We start from the raw sequence: 20,692 nt of genomic DNA, 5'->3' as shown, positions 1-20,692 counted from the left end.
TCATGATATGGTAGCCTGTGACCCAAAATGAGAGAACAAGAAGGAAGCAACTGGGCTTCAAAAAATCTTTTTTATTTTTGGAATGATTTTAGGTTATAGACGAGTCACAAAGATAGCACCAAGAGTTCTGATATATACCTCATCCAGCTTCCTCTAACATTAATATCTTACATAACTACAGTACATTTGTCAAAACTCAGACACCAGCACTGGTATACTACTATTAACTAAACTACAGATTTTATTCATATTTTCCATCAATTTTCTTTTTTTGTTCCAGGATCTAATCCAAGATGTCACATTGCATTTAGCTATCATATTTTCTTTGCTCCTTCAACCTGTGACAGTTTTAGTATTTTTTTCATAACCTTGACACTTTTGAATTGTAACAATCAAGTATTTTGTAGAATGTCCCTCATTCTGGGTTTGTCTGACATTTTTTTTGAGATCAGACTAGAGTAATCACAATCCTTTTTTTGACCTTTGTCTTGTAAGTCACACTATTACTTTTGCCATTTTCTGCTTTTTGAGAGCAGTTAGCAAGTTGAGCCAGCACTTCAAAGGAGGTGAATTAAGTTCTACCCTTTGACTGGAGGAGTATAAAAAGTTTGTATATATATATAAACAATTACGTTTTTATTTTTTACAAATACATTGAAGAATCATGCAATACTGTCAGCATTGGATACAATCCTGGGCCATAAGTCTGCACACTCCTTTGCAACCAATCCTGTAATGGCAGAACTTTTCATTTCCCCTAAATTGTTTACAATGACCCCCACATTGTCTTTAAAATACAGAAATACACCATCTTTTCTCTGGTATGACTTTCTCTGCTATGACTTTCATTGTCGAATTACCACCGCTGGATGCACCTTCTTTTTGAGCTCTGGTTTGCCTTTTTTAACTGTGGCCATTTCCATGTCACCCACACCAGCAGCAGGAAGCCTGTTCAGTCGCCCCTTGATACCCTTCATGGAGATGATATATAAATTTTTGGCTCCTGTGTTGTCAGCATGGCCCCTACTGGAAGTCCCAAGGAGATCCAGAATTTGGCCCCAGAGGACCCACCATGTCTTCACTTTGGCATCTTGAATGCTGGAAAGAGACAGAAAGGAAGTAGGTTATAGTTATATTTTTAAGCTGCTACATGGGAATCTGAGAAGATGTTCTTGCTAAAGTCATATAGACAAAGGACTAAATAAGCAAGGGAGCCATCAGGATAAAGCTTTATTTTATTTTATTTTATTTTATTTTATTTATTGTTACAGAGTTATCGCTAGGGCTTGGTGCCAGCACTACAATTCCACCACTCAGTGACTGTTTTTGTCCTTTTTTTTCTTTCTATTTTTTATTGGATAGGACAGAGAGAAATTGAGAGGGGAGGGAGAGAGAAAGATACCTGCAGACCTGCTTCCCTACTTGTGACGTGTTCCCCCATAGGCAGGTCCTTGCACATGGTAATATGCACACTTAACCCTGTGCACCACCACCTGGTCAACAGGATAAAACTTTGCACAAGGCCAGCCAGTGCCAAAGGCCTAAGGCAGGAATGTGTGTATCTGTGTTTGAAGAATAAGGCAGGAAGTCATTAAGCTTTACTAGAGAGAATAAAGGCAAGAATGATAAGCCAGGAGGGCATAACATTTGTGAGCCGGAGGTTAGAGAGAGAAAAAGTACGGCATTATAGGACATAGTAAAAATCTTAGGATTTATTTGAGTGAAATAGAAATCCACTGAAGGACATTGAACCAAGAGACAATTTTTAAAAGTATCATCCTAGCTGTTGTGTGAGTAGATGATCCAGCAAGCACAGATGCTGGATATCAGAGGAGGAAGAACTCTTTTTCCAGAAGGACCCTTCCATAGACTAGATGAAAGGTGATAACTGTGACTTTTTTTTTTTTTTGCCTCTAGGGTTATCACTCCTGGCTGGCTGTCTTTTTTCATTGTTGTTGTTAGATAGGATAGAGAAAAATTGAGAGAAGAGGTGAAGATAGAGAGTGGGAGAGAAAAACACCTGCAGACCTGCTTCACCACTTGTGAAGTGACCACCCTGCAGGTGAGGAGCTCGAACTGGGATCCCTGCTCTGGTCCTTGTTCTTAACCTGGTATGCTACCGCCTTGCCCCCGACAACTGTGACATTTAATCTATAATTCAAGGACCATTACTAGGACTAAATATGACAACATCAAGCTGATGAAATAACTCACTTAAATAGTGTATTGCTATGTCATGTACACAACACAGATTCAAATCCAGCCTCCACTGTATTTAAGCTTTGGTAATGTATTTAAGCTCTTTCACTCTCTCTGCTTCTCTTTCTCTAACATTTCTTTTACTTACAGTAAATAAATAGGGCTGGGGAAACAGCATAATGGTTATGCAAAAGACTTTCATGTTTGAGGCTCTGAGGTCCCAGGTTCAATCCCCAGCACCACCATAAGCCAGAGCTGAGCAGTGTTCTGGTATGTATGTACATACATATGTATGTATCTGTATCTATTTATCTTTCATTAAAATAAATAATAAAATATAAAATATTTGTTTATTAAAGTAGATCTATTTATTTACTAATGAGTGGGGTGGAGGAGAAAGAGAGAGAGAGATAAAGAGAACAAAACCAGGGCATCAATTTGGTCTATGCAATGCCAGGGATCCAACCAGGGTCTTATGCTCTAGCTGCAGTATCTCTTCCTGGGCTGCAATAAATAAATGAATCTTTTTTTTTTTTTTTTTAAGAAAGGATTAATTAACAAAACCATAGGGTAGGAGGGGTACAACTCCACACAATTCCCACCACCCAATCTCCATATCCCACCCTCTCCCCCGATAGCTTTCCCATTCTCTATCCCTCTGGGAGCATGGACCCAGGGTCATTGAGGGTTGCAGAAGGTAGAAGGTCTGGCTTCTGTAATTGCTTCCCTGCTGAACATGGGCGTTGACTGGTCGGTCCATACTCCCAATCTGCCTCTCTCTTTCCCTAGTAGGGTGGGTCTCTGGGGAAGCTGAGCTCCAGGACATATTGGTGGGGTCTTCAATCCAGGGAAGTCTGGCTGGCATCCTGATGACACCTGGAACCTGGTGACTGAAAAGAGAGTTAACATACAAAGCCAAACAAATTGTTGAGCAGTCATGGACCCAAAGCTTGGAAAAGTGGAGAGGAAGTATTAGGGAGGTACTCACTGCAAACTCTAGTGTACTTCTGCTTTCTTACTTTGGTGCCATACTCCAAACTCAGTCAATTTCTGCTTTGCGTTTCTACTTCTTCTTCTTCTTTTTTTTTTTTTTTTTACATGCATAACATTCCCCAGATTCCCAAATAAATGAATCTTTAAAAAAGAAAAGAGAAGAAGGAAGAGAAGAAGAATGAGGAGAAGGAGCAAGGAGAGGAAGAGGAGAAAAACTGAGTTACTCAATGTGAAGAGCTCAGAGTTCAGTGAATTGGACATGACTGCAAGAAATAACCCTAACACAACTGACCCCAGACTGCAGCTGATTTGGCAGAGGGACCCAGACTGTCCTTGGATGCCTGGATTGGATAAAGAACAAAAGCACACATCTGACACATAGATCCCACTCTTGCTGCTTCTCTGTAGTCTGTGTATAGTCAGGATCCAAACCAGGGCCCTTCTCAACCACTCTAACGTATAGCTGGGTTGGTGCTGACACAACTCCCCTTCACTGACTTCATGGCCTGGCCAGTAGATTCCCAGCTGGCCCTGTTTTGCAGTGGACTGGGGAGTTTTCTAAAGAGAGAGGGAAAGCCAGGCTTATTACTTCTGATTTATATTTACTGCAAGGAACATCAAATAACTCTTACGGTGGGAGAGGAAATAGTTTTCTGTCAGGGTGTGGGCCTCTTGTGGTCAAGCTTTGGTGAGGAGTCTATAGATCAGGAAATTGGGAGTCAGCTGTGGTCCTGAGCTCCATCCCCCACAGGTTCACCGGCTAATTCAAAATGCCCTGCAAAATACTCCCTCCTTTGTATGGATGGAATAAAGTGCCCTTTGCTAGGAGAACACTTGGCCTCTGCATATACAAACAGCAATTCAGCTAGATAAGCCTTCTCTTAAGAAAGAGGTGGAAAAGAGAATGAAGCCCAAAAAGAAGAGTGAGGCAGAGAACTAAGGAGGATACAATTAAACAATGCAGAGTTAATTATCAGGCATAAAAAAGAAAAGAAGGGGGCTGAGCGGTCGCACACCTGGTTAAGTGCATATAATACAAGGCACAAAGACTCACACAAGAATCTGGGTTTGAACCCTAGCTCCCCACGTGCATGGTGATGCTTCACAAGTGGTGAAATCTACAGGTCTCTCTCTCTCTCTCTTTCCCTTTCCTTCTCTCTTCTTCTCCCCTCCCTCTCCCTCTCACCCTATCTCCTTTTCTCCCTCTCTCCTCTCTCAATTTCTCTCTGTCTTATCCAATAAAATGGAAAAAATGGCCTCCAGGACCAGTGGATTCATAGTTTCGTAGTGCAGGTAGACCCAGCAATAATCTTAGAGGCAAAAAAAAAAAAAAAAAGGAAGAAAGAGAAGAAAATGGGCCCTGGGATACCTCACACAGTAGAACTTAGACCTTACTATGCTTGAGACCATGGTGTTTTGTTTTGTTTGTTTGTTTTTCAATTGCCACCAGGGTTATCACTGGGGCTCAGTGCTTGTATGATGTATCTACCACTCTTGGTGGCTATGTTTTTTCTTCCTTTCATTTGACAAGACAGAAATTGAGAGGAGTGGGGAGGTAGAGGAGAGAAAAAGATACATGCAGCCAGGGTATCTTTTTATGCATGTATGAGGGCCTAGTGCCGCATAAAAAGAAAATAAGAACAAAAGCAAAGGAAACAAAAACCCAGCTGACAAGTAGGGAAAAGAAAATGTACTTGTTCCTCACTAAGTATCAGTTGGTAACAGTGTCTCATGTCTGTGGAGACAGCACCTACTTCTGCTCACCCTCACTCTCACTGTATGTACGAGGCATTGAGTTTGGTGCTTACCTAGGAGCATCTCATTTCTTGAAATATTATCATTAACAAACTACTTTTAGAGCTGGGGAGATAGCATACTGGTTATGCAAACAACTTTCATGCCTTGGGAGGCTCTGAGGTCTCAAGTCCAATCTTCAGCACCACCATAAGCCAGAGCTGAGTAGTGCTCTGGTAAAAAATAGAGAACAAAACAAAGGGGGTCGGGAGGTGGCACATTGGGTTAAGTGCACATGGTGCAAAGTGTAGGACAGGCATAAGGATCCCAGTATGAGCCCCCGGCTCCCCACCTGCAGGGGGGTCACTTCACAGGTGGTGAAGCAGGTCTGCAGGTGTCTATCTTTCTCTCCCCCTCTCTGCCTTCCCCTCTTCTCTCGATTTCTCTCTGTCCTATCCAACAACATCAATAATAACAATAATAATAACACAACAGCAATAAAACAAAAAGGGCAACAAGAGGAAAAAAAAATTAGCCTTCAGGGGAGTTGGGCAGTAGCACAGTGGTTAAGTGCAGGTGGCTCAAAGCACAGTGACCGGCGAGAGGATCGCAGTTCAAGCCCCCGGCTCCCCACCTGCAGGGGAGTCATTTCACAAGCGGTGAAGCAGGTCTGCAGGTGTCTATCTTTCTCTTCCCTCTCTATCTCCCCCTCCTCTCTCCATTTCTCTCTGTCCTATCCTACAACGAAGTCATCAATAACAACAACAATAATAACTACAACAATAAAACAACAAGGGCAAAAACAAAGGGAAAATGAATAAATAAATATTAAAAAAAATTAGCCTTCAGGAGCAGTGGATTGGTGCAGGCACTGAGCCCCAGTGATAACCCCGGAGGCAAAAAAAAAAAAAAAAAAAAAGAACCCATAACCTAGACATACAACAGTTTCTGTGAGAGAGAGCTTATGTTCACACGTATCCATAAACTACTGCAAAATATATACCTGAAAGCAGGATTACACTAGAGTTTGCAGTGAGTACCTCCCTAACACTTCCTCTCCACTATTCCAAACTTGGGATCCATGATTGCTCAACAAATTGTTTGGCTTTGTATGTTAACTCTCTTTTCAATCACCAGGTTCCAGATGCCACCAGGATGCTGACTAGGCTTCCCTGGATTGAAGACCCCACCAATGTGTCCTGGAGCTCAGATTCCCCAGAGACACACCTTACTAGGGAAAGAGAGAGGCAGACTGGGAGTATGGACCGACCAGTCAACGCCCATGTTCAGCGGGGAAGCAATTACAGAAGCCAGACCCTCTACCTTCTGCAACCCTCAACGACCCTGGGTCCATGCTCCCAGAGGGCTAGAGAATGGGAAGGCTATCATGGGAGAGGGTGGGTTATGGGGATTGGGTGGTGGGAATTGTGTGGAGTTGTACCCCTCCTACCTTATGCCTTTGTTCACTAATCCTTTCTTAAATAAAAAATTAAAAAAAAAAAAAAAAGAAAAAGCAAGACTACTCAGCTATTAAAAATGGTGACCTCACCATTTTCAGCCCATTTTGGATGGAGCTTGAAGAAATCATGTTAAGTGAAATAAGTCAGAAACAGAAGGATGAATATGGGATGTTCTCACTCTCAGGCAGAAGTTGAAAAACAAGATCAGAAGAGAAAACACAAGTAGAACCTGAATTGGAATTGGCGTATTGCACCAAAGTAAAAGACTCTGGGGTGGGTGGGGGAAGAGTACAGTTCCAAAAAGGATGACAGAGGACCTAGATGGGGTTGTATTGTTGTGTTGAAAACTGAGAAATGTTATGCGTGTACAAACTATTATATTTACTGTCAAATGTAAAACATTAATTCCCCAATAAAGAAATAAAAAACATTAATTCCCCAATAAAGAAGTTAAAGAAAATGAAAGAAACTACTTTGGTAAGTACATCTCCCTATCTAGCATACAGTCAGTAAATACTTGTTGGATGAATGAATAAAATTCCCTTTTACCAATAGAGAAACAAGATTGAGGGTTGAGGGGATTGAAAGAATCCATTAAAACCATCTCTCTTTTCCATCTAGTTAAGTTAATGGCAGAGCAGGGAAAGCAACCCAAGTCGCTGGATTAGAAAAACTCTGGTCTTGAGTTTTTGAGAACTCCATCCAGATACCCACTTGCTCTCTGGATAAAAACGGTTGGATAGGAAATCTGGCGGTAGCCCAGAGGGTTAAGCGCACATGGTGCAAAGTGCAAGGACCGGCATAAGGATCCCGGTTTGAGCCCCTGGCTCCCCACCTGCAGGGGAGTCGCTTCACAGGCAGTGAAGCAGATCTGTAGGTGTATGTCTTTATCACCCCCCCTCTGTATTCCCCTCCTCTCTCCATTTTTCTCTGTCCTGTCCAATGATAGCAGCAACAACAACAATAATAATCACAACAATGACAAAACAACAAGAGCAAAAAAAGGGGGAAAATGGTCTACAGGAGAAGTGGATTCATGGTGCAGGCACTGAGCCCCAGCAATGACCCTGGAGGCAAAAAAAAAAAAAGGCTGGATATTGTATGGGATGAGAAGAAGTATGAGGAGTCTTCTGAGAATGTCTTCAAGGAACTTCAAATAAGGCCTAAGTAGTCCCTGAGACTCATTCCTCTTTCATCTTCTCCTGACTAGCCTCCAAGGGGAGAGGCAGAAACCCAGGACATTTCTGAATCCTCTCATTTCCACCACCAGGGTTGGTCTCTAGCAGCTGGTCACACTTCATGTGAATCATTTCATCTCTCTCTTTAAAAACTAAAACATTAATTATTATTATTATTGAGTAGAAACAGAGAAATTGAGAAGGGGAGAGAGAGAGAAAGAGGGAGAGGGATAGAGAGACACATGCAGCTCTACTTCATCACTCTTAAAACTTTCCCCCTGCAGGTAGGCACTGGGGGCTTGAACCTGGGTCCTTATACACTGTAATGTGTGCTCTTAACCAGGTGTGTCACTTCCTGGCCTCAGATCATTTCATCTCTTCCACCACCAACCTCTTAACTACTTTTTTCCCTTCCTACTTTTTCCCCTGTCTCTTCCCCTCACTCATTCCTTTCTTTCCAGTTCTCTGATCACCCAATGTCCCTTTCTCCTTCAGTCTCTCCTTCCCTCCCTTTCTTCATAAATTGAGAGCCTTGCTCTTTCCTCCCTACGCTGAAGGGCAGTAGTGTAGTAAAACAAATCGTTGTCAACCAAGTATATTTCTGCTGTATTCATCCCCTCACAAGGAAGATTTATCAGGGTCTCTCACCCTGCACTGTTATGTAAATATGGTAATTCAGTGGAAATATGCTCTCTGAGGGAGTCTAAGGATAAAGTCACCCTAAAAACCATCAATTACTAACTGGGGCTTGGTTAACTCACTGCCTTGACTGCCTCCTGCCTTTCCCCCTCTGGGGGAAAACTTGACAGGCGGTGACAGCTTATAAAAGATGCTTTCTGCTTCCTTGCATCCAAAGAGGTCATCTGGAGGATCAAATGTTTGTAAAGTGCCTGAGAAATTATAAAGTGCTACATAATTCCAGGGTATTATTATTTCTATTATCATGTGGGCTAGCTCTGTGCCTCTTGGTGTGACAGATGCCTGCAAGCTAGAGTTGACCCTGTACTTGGGTGTCTGACAGCCTCCTCCTGTCCCCTGCACCTGGAAGTAAGGTTCCTTTTTCTCTCCCTCTAAGGAGTCCCTGGGCACACACAAACACGATGATCCTTGCTGAATTAGCTCTTCAGTGGGTGAGAATCCTTTGAAGAGCCCACTATATACCTACCCCTCAGGAGTGGAGAGTCAGGTGAGGCAACAGGGCAACTGAGGTCCAAACCTGTAGTCCCAGCCAGACCTCAGGGCACCTGTCTGAAGGACCTCAAGGACTGAATGTGCTGCCTTGATTAGAAAGACCGGAAACATCTCCTGTTCCCCAAACAAGCAGAAAAACCTAGTGGTTAAAAAACAAAAATCTGAATCCTGGGTTTGAGTCCAGGTCTGCTTTCTTTTCTCCCTCCCTCCCTTCCTCACTCCCTCCTTCCCTCTCTCCCTCCTTCCATTTTTTAAAAAAATTAAAAGAAATTTTATTATATTTATTTATTTATTGGATAGAGACAGCCAGATATTGAGATGGAAGGGAGTGATAGAGAGGGAGAGAGACAGAAAGACACCTGAAGCCCTGCTTCACCACTCATGAAGCTTTCCCCCCATAGGTGGGGACTGGGGGCTCGAACCTGGGTCCTTGTGCATTGTAACATGTGCACTCAACCAGGTGCACCACCACCGGCCCTCCAATTTTATTATCTTTATTTATTTATTGGATAAAGACAATCAGAAATTGATAGGGGAGGGGAGATAGAGAGGGAGAGAGACAGAGAGACAACTACAACACTGCTTCATCACTTGCAAAGCTTTCCCCCTGCAGGTGAGGACCGGGGGCTCAATCCTGGGTCTCTGCACACTATAGTATGTGCACTTAACCAGGTGTGCTATCACACCAGTCCCTTTCTCTTCTTTCTTTGAAGATTTTATTTATTAACCAATGAGAGGAGGAGAGAGGGAATCAGAGCACCACTCTGTAATATACCATACTAGGGACTGAACACAGAACCTCATACTTGAGAGTCCAATGCTTTATCCACTGTGCCACCTTCTAGGTTGCTTCTTTCTGAATTATTCCCCCTTAGTTTTCTCATGTGAAAATTGGCAAAGATAATTGCACCTTCCTCATAGAGTTGTGAGGAATAAATGAGACAAAGCCTGAGAAGCACTTAGCATGCAGTAAACTATTTTTGTTGTTTTAAGAATTGTTCAGAATGCTTTCTACACCATGGCCCTTGCCCCTCATAGGGCTGACTGTCAGGAGACAGACCTTGCCTAACTACCTCCTTTAGGAAAGAGCCCCTAGTTTTGGGGTGGTATGTGTGCTTAACCTAGTGTGTCACCATCCAGTCCCCCTTAGTTTGGGGTGTACAGTCCCTGGATACCAGAATTGAGGATTGGAGGAGGCAGTGGAAAGGCAAGAAGAGTTTTGGGGGAGGTGGGTGTCTCTTACGTAGAAATGCCAAGAGTCAAAACTAGAAGTGGGGGAGGTGGCGGGGGTGGGGGGAGGAGGGTGGAGATTGGATGTCTCTAAGCTGCCAGGATCCGGATGGGGCTCCAGCTCTGGGGCCCTGGCACTTCCTGCCACCCCCAGTCTTGGGAATGAGTCACTGAAGGGAGGAGTGATGGAGGCGTCACACTCTGCCCACAGAGAATCGGATTGTTCCTCAATAGAGGGGTGGTGGGAGGGAGGAGAGGAGCCAGGAGGCTTAAGGGCCCAGAAGAGCTAGGGAAAAGGAGAGAGAGAGAGAGAGAGAGAGAGAGAGAGAGAGGGAGAACTTTTAAAATGTAGTTTATCTATTACAACAGCCACGGATGCAGGTCCACCGTCTACCTGTCAGGCCAGCTTCACTATCCATCTTGGCCAGGAATAATCAATCTATAATTGCTCTTTGGACTTGGGCCTCTGCTGTACTGGGTTGACTCTATTCAGTTTTCTCGTGGTAGTAGTTGTAGGGTGAGAGGAAGTGCTTCATATCTTTTTTGGTCAATTATATAGAGGAGAGGATTTATATAGAGGAGGTCCACTTGTTCCCTTCCCATATGATTAACTCATGAACTCTTTCCATTTAAAAGCCTTTCCTGAGCAACCTGTCCATAACTCCACAATAGCATTTGGCTCATTTTGTTGGTTTTTTTTTTTTTTTGGAAATGCCACTCAACTCCTTCTATCAAGGACTTCTTTATGTCCTTAGAGCCCAGTCAATGCTTAGCCATAAATGCATGGATGTGGCCCTGGCCAATGAATATTGTTTTGAAAACAATGAATATTGTTTCTAGTCATTGTGGCTTCCTCATTCTTCTCTAGTTTCCATTTATTCATCTGCTATGTGCCAAGTGCTTTTACACATTAATTTATTTAATCCTCAAAAGGACCTAAGACCCGTCTTACAGAAGTGAAAACCAGGCTCAGGGAGGTTAAATAACTTATCCAAGGTTACGGAGTCAGCAGGTAGCTGAACTGAGATTTTTTAGCAAAGTGATTAGATTTGTTTAAGACTTTCATAGGACTGGACAGTGGTACATCTGGTTGAAGGCAAACATTACAGTGTGCAAGAACCAAGGTTCAACCCCCCAGTCCCCACCTGCAGAGGGGAAGCTTCATGAATGGTCAAACAGTGCCACAGGTGTCTCTCTTTCTCCCTATCTTCCTCTTCCCTGTCAACTTCTGTCTCTATGCAAAATAAATAAACAAAATATTTAAAAATAATATTTCATTACTATTATTTAAAAATATAAATAATTTATTGGTATAAAATGTAATTTTGTGACAACAAAAATATTGTAAATCAACATTTCCTCAGTAAAGTGATATTGGAGATGAAAATACATCAATAATCTTTTGTAACAATGACAGAATTTTTACTTAATTTTTTAACTTAATTTTTGAGTCGTCTGTTGTTTTTATTCATATGTCTTTATAGAGATCTAATCTTCATACTGTGCAGTTCATTTAAAGTGCACAATTCAATGACTTTTTAAAAATTTATTTACAAGGTTGAGTAAGCATTACCACAGTCAGTTCTGGTTATTTTCATCACCCCAAGAAGAAGCCCTTATTCATTATAGTTACTTCCCATTTCCTCTCCAACATCATTAGCCCTAAGCAGACACTAGTCTACTTTCTGTCTCTGAAAAATTCGCTAGTTTGGACATTTCATATAGTCAGAATAATACAGTCTGCAATTTTTTTTTTATTACTAGCCTCTTTCACCTAACATAATGTTCCTAAAGTCCATCCATGTTTATCAGCACTTCCTTTCTTTTCATCACTGAATAATATTACATTAGTACAGGTGAATGATAACATTCCATATATAGCTATACCATGATACACTGTTTTTATCAATTTGTAAGTTAATGAGAATTTGTATTGCATCCATCTTATGACTACCCTGAATAATGTTACTGTGAACATTTATCTACAAAATTTTGTGTGAATATCTGTTTTCAGTTCTCTTAGGTGTATATCTAAGTGTAGAATTGTTGGTTACATGGTAACTTTGTGTTCAACCTTTTGACAAAATGCCAGACTTTTTCAAAGCTGCTAAGTCACTTTACAGTCTCACTTAGAAGTGCATGAGCATTCCAATTCCTCTATGTCCTTCCCAAAACTTGTTATTATCTGTCTTTTTTTTTTATAGCATCCTAGTGGTACAAAGTGTTACCTCACTGGGTTTTATTTTCATTTCTCTGGTGACTGGTGATGTTGAACATCTTTTTTATGTGTTTATCGATCATTTTCATATCTCTACTGAAATATCTATTCAGATCCTTTGCCCACATTTAAATTTGGGTATTTGTCCTTTTATTATTGAGCTGTAAGAATTTTTTTTTTTTGGGGGGGGAGTCAGGCGGTAGCGCAGCAGGTTAAGCGCACGTGGCTCAAAGCGCAAGGATCCTGGTTCAAGGCCCCTGGCTCCCCATCTGCAAGGGAGTAGCTTCACAGGTGGTGAAGTAGGTCTGCAGGTGGTCTATCTTTCTCTTGCCTTCTCTGTCTTCCCCTCTTCTCTCCATTTTTCTCTGTCCTATCCAACTACAACGGCATCAATAACAACAATAATAACTACAATAATAAAACAAGGGCAACAAAAGAGAAAATAAATAAATATTTAAAAAATTAAAAAAGAATTTTTTTTTTTTTTTGTAGTTGCCTGGGCTTCACTACTCTGGGTCAAGTTTTCCCAGAGAGAGACTGAGACAAAAGCACTAAAGCTTCCTCACATGTGGTGGGGCCCAGGTTAGAACCTGGGTTGCTTACATGGCAAAGAAGGTACACTGTACAGCAAGCTATCTTGCAGGCTCTTGGAAAAGTTTTTTTTTTTTTTTTAAAGAAAATAAAACATTTAAAAGATTTATTTATTAATGAAAGAAAGAGAGAATGATGACCAGAACATCACTCTGGCAGATACTGTACCAGGCTTTTTTTTTTTTTTCCTCCAGGGTTATTGCTGGGCTCGGTGCCTGCACCATGAATCCACCGCTCCTGGAGGCCATTTTTTTCCCGTTTTGTTGCCCTTGTTGTTGTAGCCTCGTTGTGGTTATTATTATTGCCATTGTTGATGTTGTTTGTTGTTGGCTAGGACAGAGAGAAATGGAGAGAGGAGGGGAAGACAGAGGGGGGAGAGAAAGATAGACACCTGTAGACCTGCTTCACCGCCTGTGAAGTGACTCCCCTGCAGGTGGGGAGCCAGGGGCTCTAACCTGGATACTTAGGCCGGTCCTTGCGCCGGTCCTTGAGCTTTGCGCCACATGCGCTTAACCCACTGCGCCACCGCCCGACCCCCTGTACCAGGCTTTGAACTCAGGATCTCATGCTTGAACGTCCTGTACTACCTCCCTAGTATCAAAAAATATTTATATACTACAGATTCAAGTCTTTTGTTTCTCTCTCTCTCTATATATATATATTGCAAATACTATCACTTTGGAGGGTGCCTTTTCACCTTTTTTAAAATTATTTTTGAGAGAGATGCAGAGAGAGAGACACACACACACACAGAGAGAAACACCAGAACACTTCTCAGCTCTGGCTTATGGTGGTGCAGGGGATTGAACCTTGGACTTAGGAGCCTCAGGCATGAGAGTCCGTTTGCATAACCATTATGCTATCTCCCCTGCCTGCCTTTTCACCTTCTTAACTATATACACTTGAAACTGAAAACATTTTTTTTTGTCTCCCGATATCGTTGGGGCTCAGTGCCAGCACTATGAGTCCACTGCTCCTGGCAGCCATTTTTTCCATTTTATTGGATAGGACAGAGAGAAATTGACAGGGGAGGGGGAAATAGAGAGGGAGAGAGAAAGAGAGACACCTACAGACCTGCTTCACCACTTGTGAAGCTTTCCCCCCTGCAGGTGGGGATCAGGGGCTCAAACTGGGATCCTTGAACTTTGAATTATGTGTGCTTAATTGGGTGTGCCACTACTCTGTCTCCAAGTTAAAAAAAATTATTCACTTTATTTATTGGATAGAGACAGCCAGAAATTGAGAGGGTAGGGGGAGAAAAAAAGGGAGAGAGAAAGGGAGACACCTGCTGCGCTATTTCACCACTCGCAAAGCTTCCCCCATGCAGGTGGGAACCCAGGGCTTGAACCAAGATTCTTGTGCCTTGCAACCTGTTCTCAACTTGGTGCACCACCACCTGGCCCTCAATATTTTTAATTTTAATAAAATTTATTTTAGTCTTCTTTTTTCTCCTCTATCATTTGCACTTTTCCTTATATATATAAGACTACCTAGTGGCTGGGCAGTGTTGCACTCAGTTGAATTCAGCTTTAAGGTGTTTGAGAATCCGGGTTCAAGACCCCCCCTTCCTGCCTGCAGAGGGAAGATTCATGAGCAGTGAAGCAGGTCTGCAGGTGTCTTTCATTTTCTCTCCCGGAATATCTCCCTCCCCCCTCTCAATTTCTCTTTGTCCTAGATAATAATAAAGAAAGAAAGAGAGAAAAAGGAAAGAAAAAAAAGAAGAATGGAAGGAGCGCAAGGACGGGTGTAAGGATTCCCGTTCAGCATCCGGCTCCGCGCCTGCAGGGGAGTCGCTTCACAGGCGGTGAAGCAGGTCTGCATGTGTCTTATCTTTCTCTCCCCCTCTCTGTCTTCCCTTCCTCTCTCCATTTCTCTCTGTCCTATCCAACAATGACGACATCAGTAACAACAATAACTATAACAATAAAACAAGGGCAACAGAATGGAAAATAAATAAATATATATATAAAAAAGAAGAATGGAAGGAAAGCGGGGGCGGGGTAGGTGGGGATGGCTCATTAGTGGTGGTGGATTCATCATGGAACTACAGAGGTCCAGCAATCACCCTGGTGGCAATTAGAAAGAAAAAAAAAGTGAGTCGGGTGGTAGCAGCAGCGGGTTAAGCGCAGGTGGCACAAAGCGCAAGGATCGGCATAAGGATACTGGTTCGAGCCCCAGGGTCCCCACCTGCAGGAGAGTTGCTTCACAGGTGGTAAAGCAGGTCTGCAGGTGTCTATCTTTCGCTCCCTTTCTCTGTCTTCCCTTCCTCTCTCCATTTCTCTCTGTCCTATCCAACAACAAACAGCAGCAGCAATGACAACAATGATAAGTAACAAGGGCAACAACAACAACAACAAAGTGGGAAAAATGGCCTCCAGGAGCAGTGGAATTGTAGTGCACACACTGAGCCCCAGCAATAACCCTGGAGGCAAAAAAAGAAAAGGAGATTTTCCCAGTGTAAAAGTCAAGAAGATTTACTCTCACGTTTTCTTCTGGGAGTTTTATAGTCCTGGCTCTTACATTTAAGTACATGATCCACTTTGAGTTAATTTGTTTTATATGTGGCATATGAAAAAGGGTCCAAGTTAAAACTTTTTTCCATTTGGATATCTAGTTGTCCCCTAATTATTTGTTCAAAATAAATTTCAGCATTAAATTGTTTTTGCATCCTTTTTTAAAATCAGTTGGCAATAACTGAGGGTTTATTCAGGACTCTAAGGTTTATTCCACTGACATGTCTAGCCTTATGTCATCATCACACTATCTTGATTAGTATAACTTATAGTAAGTTTTGGAGTCAGAAAGTATGAATACTCCAACTTTGTTCCTCTTTTTCAGAATTTTTGACCTCTTCTGGGTCCCTCAAATCTTCAGTGAGTTCTAGGATCAGTATGTCACTTTTTTAAAAAAGCCAGTTGGGGTTTTAATGGTAATTGCACTCAATTTATATATAATTTTGAGAAGTGAGTCTTCACGCCTAACCAGGACTTCACATTATCCATCAATCCCAATGTAAAAGGAGACAGGAGGAATATATGAGAGGAGAGAGGGAGAGAAAGAGACAGAGGGAAAACAAAGAGGAGGGGCAATGAAGAGTGAGGAGGAGAATAAAGAAGAGGTGGGCTACCCAGGTGGAAAAAGCTGAACTGAATTCAGATGAAGGGGAGTGCTGGACCACTCAGGAGGCAGGATTTTGAGAGCTTTCACAGCAGACATAGCTGTGTAAACTCAATTTCAGTCCATATGTCACTTGACAGTATGGCTTCTTTCCCCCTAGGATCTCTTTGAAAAACCTGGTAGTTAAACAAATGCCCTGTATGTCTCAATTTGTGAGATTTAATGAAAGCTTCCTGTTGAATTCACATATCTCAGTAATGGGGAGAAATGATCCCCATCCCCATCCAGCCTGCCACAGCAGAGAGTGTTATAGCCCCTTCTCTGTGAATCAGGGAAGCTGGCCTGCCCTGGGTCCTCTGTTATGGGGACAGTGGCACCTGGAGGTGTGCACAGGTTTCTAAAGATGCTCTAGGGGAGCACAGGGTGAAGGGGCTGGGCTGAAACTCCCTTACAGCTTTGTGATCTGGTGAACTCATCTGGGTCTAAAGTTTCTTGCTACAATCAGTACTCTTTATGCCTCAGATGGACCATCTTTCTTGTTAAGAGCTGGTGAGGGAGTGAGGTTATGGGAGGTGGGGGTGGAGGTTACAGGCTGGAGAATTGAGCTTAACTCCCTCCTACTGGATGGAAAAGGGATGATTGAAATTGCTCATTTAGCAAACGATTTAGCCTGCTGTAGAAAATCCTATTAAATGACAATTCTTATCTCAGTCTGGCTCCTGAGAAGAGGAGCTTTGGGCTTTGTGAAGACCAGGGCATAGTCTCTTCTGAATCCAGTCAAACAATTCTCACCAATAATAAGAAGCTAAAAGCCAGGGCCAGGGAAACTTCACCAGGTTTCCCTGTCTTTTCCTATCCCTTCACCCTAGTACTGCATATCATCCCTCAATTATCTGGTTAGTTGAACCTTTTCTCTGCCCATTGTAATAGAAATAGCAAGCATTTTATGGGTCTCCATTAAGCAATGCGATCAGCATCAATTACCTAATGAGACTCTGGGAAGTTGTGATTTAAAATCCTGTCCTCAATTGTGACTCATCTTTGTCTGAAGCCAACATGATAATTGCAGTGACGTCCTAAGTAATGGCACTCCAGATGTGGGCACTCTGCCGTTTCCAGCCTGGGTTTAGTTCTAGGGAAAATTCACCCTCTGCCAAGGGGGTTGATTTCTGGATTTTGTTCTGAAATGGAGAATTTTCATCACTTTTTTTTTTTAAGCTAAAGCACTGCTTTTAGGTCTGTCTTATGGTGGGCCAGGGGTTTGAACCTAGGAATTTAGAGCCTCAGGCATGAAAGTCCTTTTGCATAACCATTATGCTATTTTCCCTACACTGAAATAAAAAATTTTGTGTCCTGTGAGGGCTCAGAGAGTGATGGGTGGATTTGCCCTGTAGCCCTTGACTTCTGTGCCTGAAAGAAAGGATGAGACTAGAGGAAAGTGCAGGCAGGAGACTATTAGCTCTCAAGGGCAAAGAGTTTTGCTTGTTTTGCTCTCTGCTATTTTCAGAAAGGCTACAGAATACCTGGCCTATAATAGGTGCATAATTGATTCTTGATGAAACGAAGAGCTAGAATTCTAGGATGGCTCATTTTGTCAGTGCATTCTTTGCAAGTTTAGGCATACATTCCTGGAAGACAAGGAGAGATTAAAAAAAAATACTGGGGTTGGGTGGTAGCACACCTGGTTGAATGTACACATTACAATGTCCAAGGACCTGGGTTCAAATGCCCAGTCTCCACCTGCATGGAGAAAACTTCATGAATAGTGAAACAGTGCTGCAGGCGTCTCTTTGTCTCTCATCCTCTTAATCTTCTTCCCTCTCAATTTTTCTGTTTCTATCCAAAATAAATTAAAAACATTAGTGAAATATTTCTATTCATTCATTAATTTATTTTTATTTGGTAGGACAGAGAGAAACTGAGAGGGAAAGGTGGATGAGAAGGAGAGAGAAAAGAGGCACTTACAGCATTGCTTTACCATTCATGAAGCTTCCCTAATGAAGATGGGAACTGGGGGCTTGAACCCGGGTCCTTGAGAATGGAACCATGTGCCCTCAACCAGGTGTAATACTGAGATTTTTGTTTTTAAAAATATTCATACCCACAATGACCCTGGGTCCATACTCCCAGAGGGATAGAGAATGGGAAAGCTATCAGAGGAGGGGATGTGATATGGAGACTGGGTGGTGGGAATAGTGTGGAGTTGTACCCCTCCTAGCCTATGGTTTTGTTAATGTCTCCTTTCTTAAATTAAAAAAATATTCATTTAGATGGAGGAGACAGCATAATAGTTATGCAAAAGATTTTCATGCCTGAGGCTTTGAAGTCTCAAGTTCAACCCCCACACAACACTATAAGACAGCTAAGCAGTACTCTGGTTAAAAAAAATAATAATGGGTCACCGGTGACTCACCCGGCAAAGCACAGGTGTTGCCACGTGTGAGGACTCAGGTTTGAGCCACAGGCCACCTATTAGGAAAGCCTCTAGTAGAGAGTATCATGAGTGGTGGAGTGTACATGTGCTGTAGTGTCTCTTCTCTCTCCCTCTTCCTCTCCTCCTCTATCTTACTGTTTCTCACATTCTACGAAAGGAAAAAAAAAAAAGGCTTCCAGGAGCAGTGGAATCATGCAGGCACTGAACCTTAGTGATAACCCTGGTGACCATATGTAATCAGTCAATTAACTAATTAATTAATGTTAGACTTAGGAGGTGGTACAGGGCATAAAGACTTGGATTTCCAAGCATGAGGTCCTGAGTTTGATTCCCCACACATATATCAGAGTGATGCTCTGGTTCTCCCCCCACCCCCACACACATTAGTAAGTAAATACTTTAAAAAAGAAAAAAATACTTATCTACTGGGTGTGTGTGTGTGTGTAGGTGGTGGCGGTGGTCATGGTGGGGGAAGCCTGAATACCACTAGGCTCTGGCATATGCCGTGCTGGGAATGAATGAACTTGGGACTTAACCATTCAGTTCCTGTGCTGTACTTCCTGAGCACCATGACCCATGACCATGAGGTTTTTGTTTTTAGTGAAGATCCTTATAGCTTGGAGATTTTTTTTTTTTTTTTTGCCTCCAGAGTTATTGCTGGGGCTCAGTGCCTGCACTACGAATCCACTGCTCCTGGAGGCCATTTTTCCCTTTTGTTATCCAGAATGTTTTACCATTGTTGTGGTTATTATTATTGTTGTTATTGATGTCGTTGTTGGATAGGACAGAGAGAAATGGAGAGAGGAGGGGAAGACAGAGAGGGGGAGAGAAATATAGACACCTGCATACCTGCTTCACTGTCAGTGAAGTGACGTCCCTGCAGGTGGGGAGCTGGGTTCTCGAATCAAGATCCTTACATCGGTACTTGCGCTTTGCGCCACGTGCGTTTAACTCACTGCGCTACCACCCAACCCCCACTTGGAGATTTTTTTATTTGCTCACTTGTGTTGGTATTTGATGTTCACAATTTGGAGAATTTCACTTCTTTCTTATTTATTTATTAGATAAAGACAGAAATTGAGAAGGAAGGGGAAGATAGGGAGGGAAAGAGAAAGAGAGACAACTACCTGCAGCACTGCTTCCTTGCCTGTGAAGCTTCCCTCCTGCAGGTGGGGATCAGTGGCTTGAACTCAGATCTTTGTGCACTATAACATGTGCACTCAACTGGGTGTGCCACCATCTGGCCCCTCACCTTTCTCTTTAAATACTCCTGCTCCTAACATTAATCCCCCAATAAAGAAATAAAAAAAATACCCCTGCTCCTGTCTCCAGAATACCTGATTAAATGTTATATGCTGACTTTTCCCCTAGAGCAAGGCACGTGGCTTCTTTTCTTCATTTCTTTTCTTAGCTTCTCCCTTGTATAAGAACAACTTGAAGCCACTGGCCAAATTCATACATCAATTTTCAGCTGTCAGTTAACTGGTGTCTCAGCAGCACTGACCTACCTAATCACACCACTCATTTGGAAACATTTTCTTCACTTGGCTTTCTTGCTATTAACATTAGCATGGTTTTCTCCTGTTTTCCTGGCAGCTCTTTCCCCTATCTCTATACTATATATACGTTCAAGGCCCTAAAGATTCCCATCTCTCCCTCCTTCCCTTCTTTCCTTCCTTTCTTCCTCTCTCTCTGTTGTTCCTTTTACAATATTTTAAATTTATTATTTATTGAGTAGAGACAGAAATTGAAAGAGAAAATGGGATGAGAGAGACACACACCTGCAGCACTGTTTTACCACTTGTGAAGCTTCCCACCTGCAGGTAGGGACCAGGGGCTTAAATCCAGGCCCTTACACATTGTAACGTGTGCAATCAACTGGGTGCACCAGTTATTATTATTATTGCTGCTAGGGATTTTCTGGGACTTTGCACCGCTCAATTCTACTGTTTCCAGTGGATGCTTCTTCTTCTTTTTCTTCCTCTCCTTCTTCTTCTTTTCACATAGAGGATGAGAGACACAGAGAGAGGAAGAGATGGAGAAAAGAGTCATCACTGCAATGATCTACTGCTTATGAAGCTTCCCATTTGCAGGGCATTTGGACCTGGCCCTTGCACACAGCAAAGTATGTGCCCTACCTGATGAACTATCTGCCAGCCAGGGATCTGTTGTCTTCTAATTTTTCCTTTTTAATTTGATTTAATAAGACAGAAATTGAGAGGAGAGAGGAGTAGGAGCAGGAGAAAGAGAGAGAGAGAGAGAGAGAGAGAGAGAGAGAGAGAGAGAGAAAATACTGCTTCATTGCTTGTGAAACTTCCTCCCTATAGGTGGGGACTAGGGGCCTGAA

General features: G+C 42.5%; 1 pseudogene; it reads right to left on the bottom strand.

The window, feature by feature from the left end:
• Positions 1-662: 662 nt before the first annotated feature.
• Positions 663-20,692, bottom strand: part of LOC103108635 (large ribosomal subunit protein uL14-like) — an 86,435-nt pseudogene continuing 66,405 nt past the window's right edge.

Source organism: Erinaceus europaeus, chromosome 2 (assembly GCF_950295315.1).
Source record: "Erinaceus europaeus chromosome 2, mEriEur2.1, whole genome shotgun sequence".
In the NCBI taxonomy this organism is placed as follows: domain Eukaryota; kingdom Metazoa; phylum Chordata; class Mammalia; order Eulipotyphla; family Erinaceidae; genus Erinaceus; species Erinaceus europaeus.
This window is presented reverse-complemented; position numbering and strand designations above follow the sequence as displayed.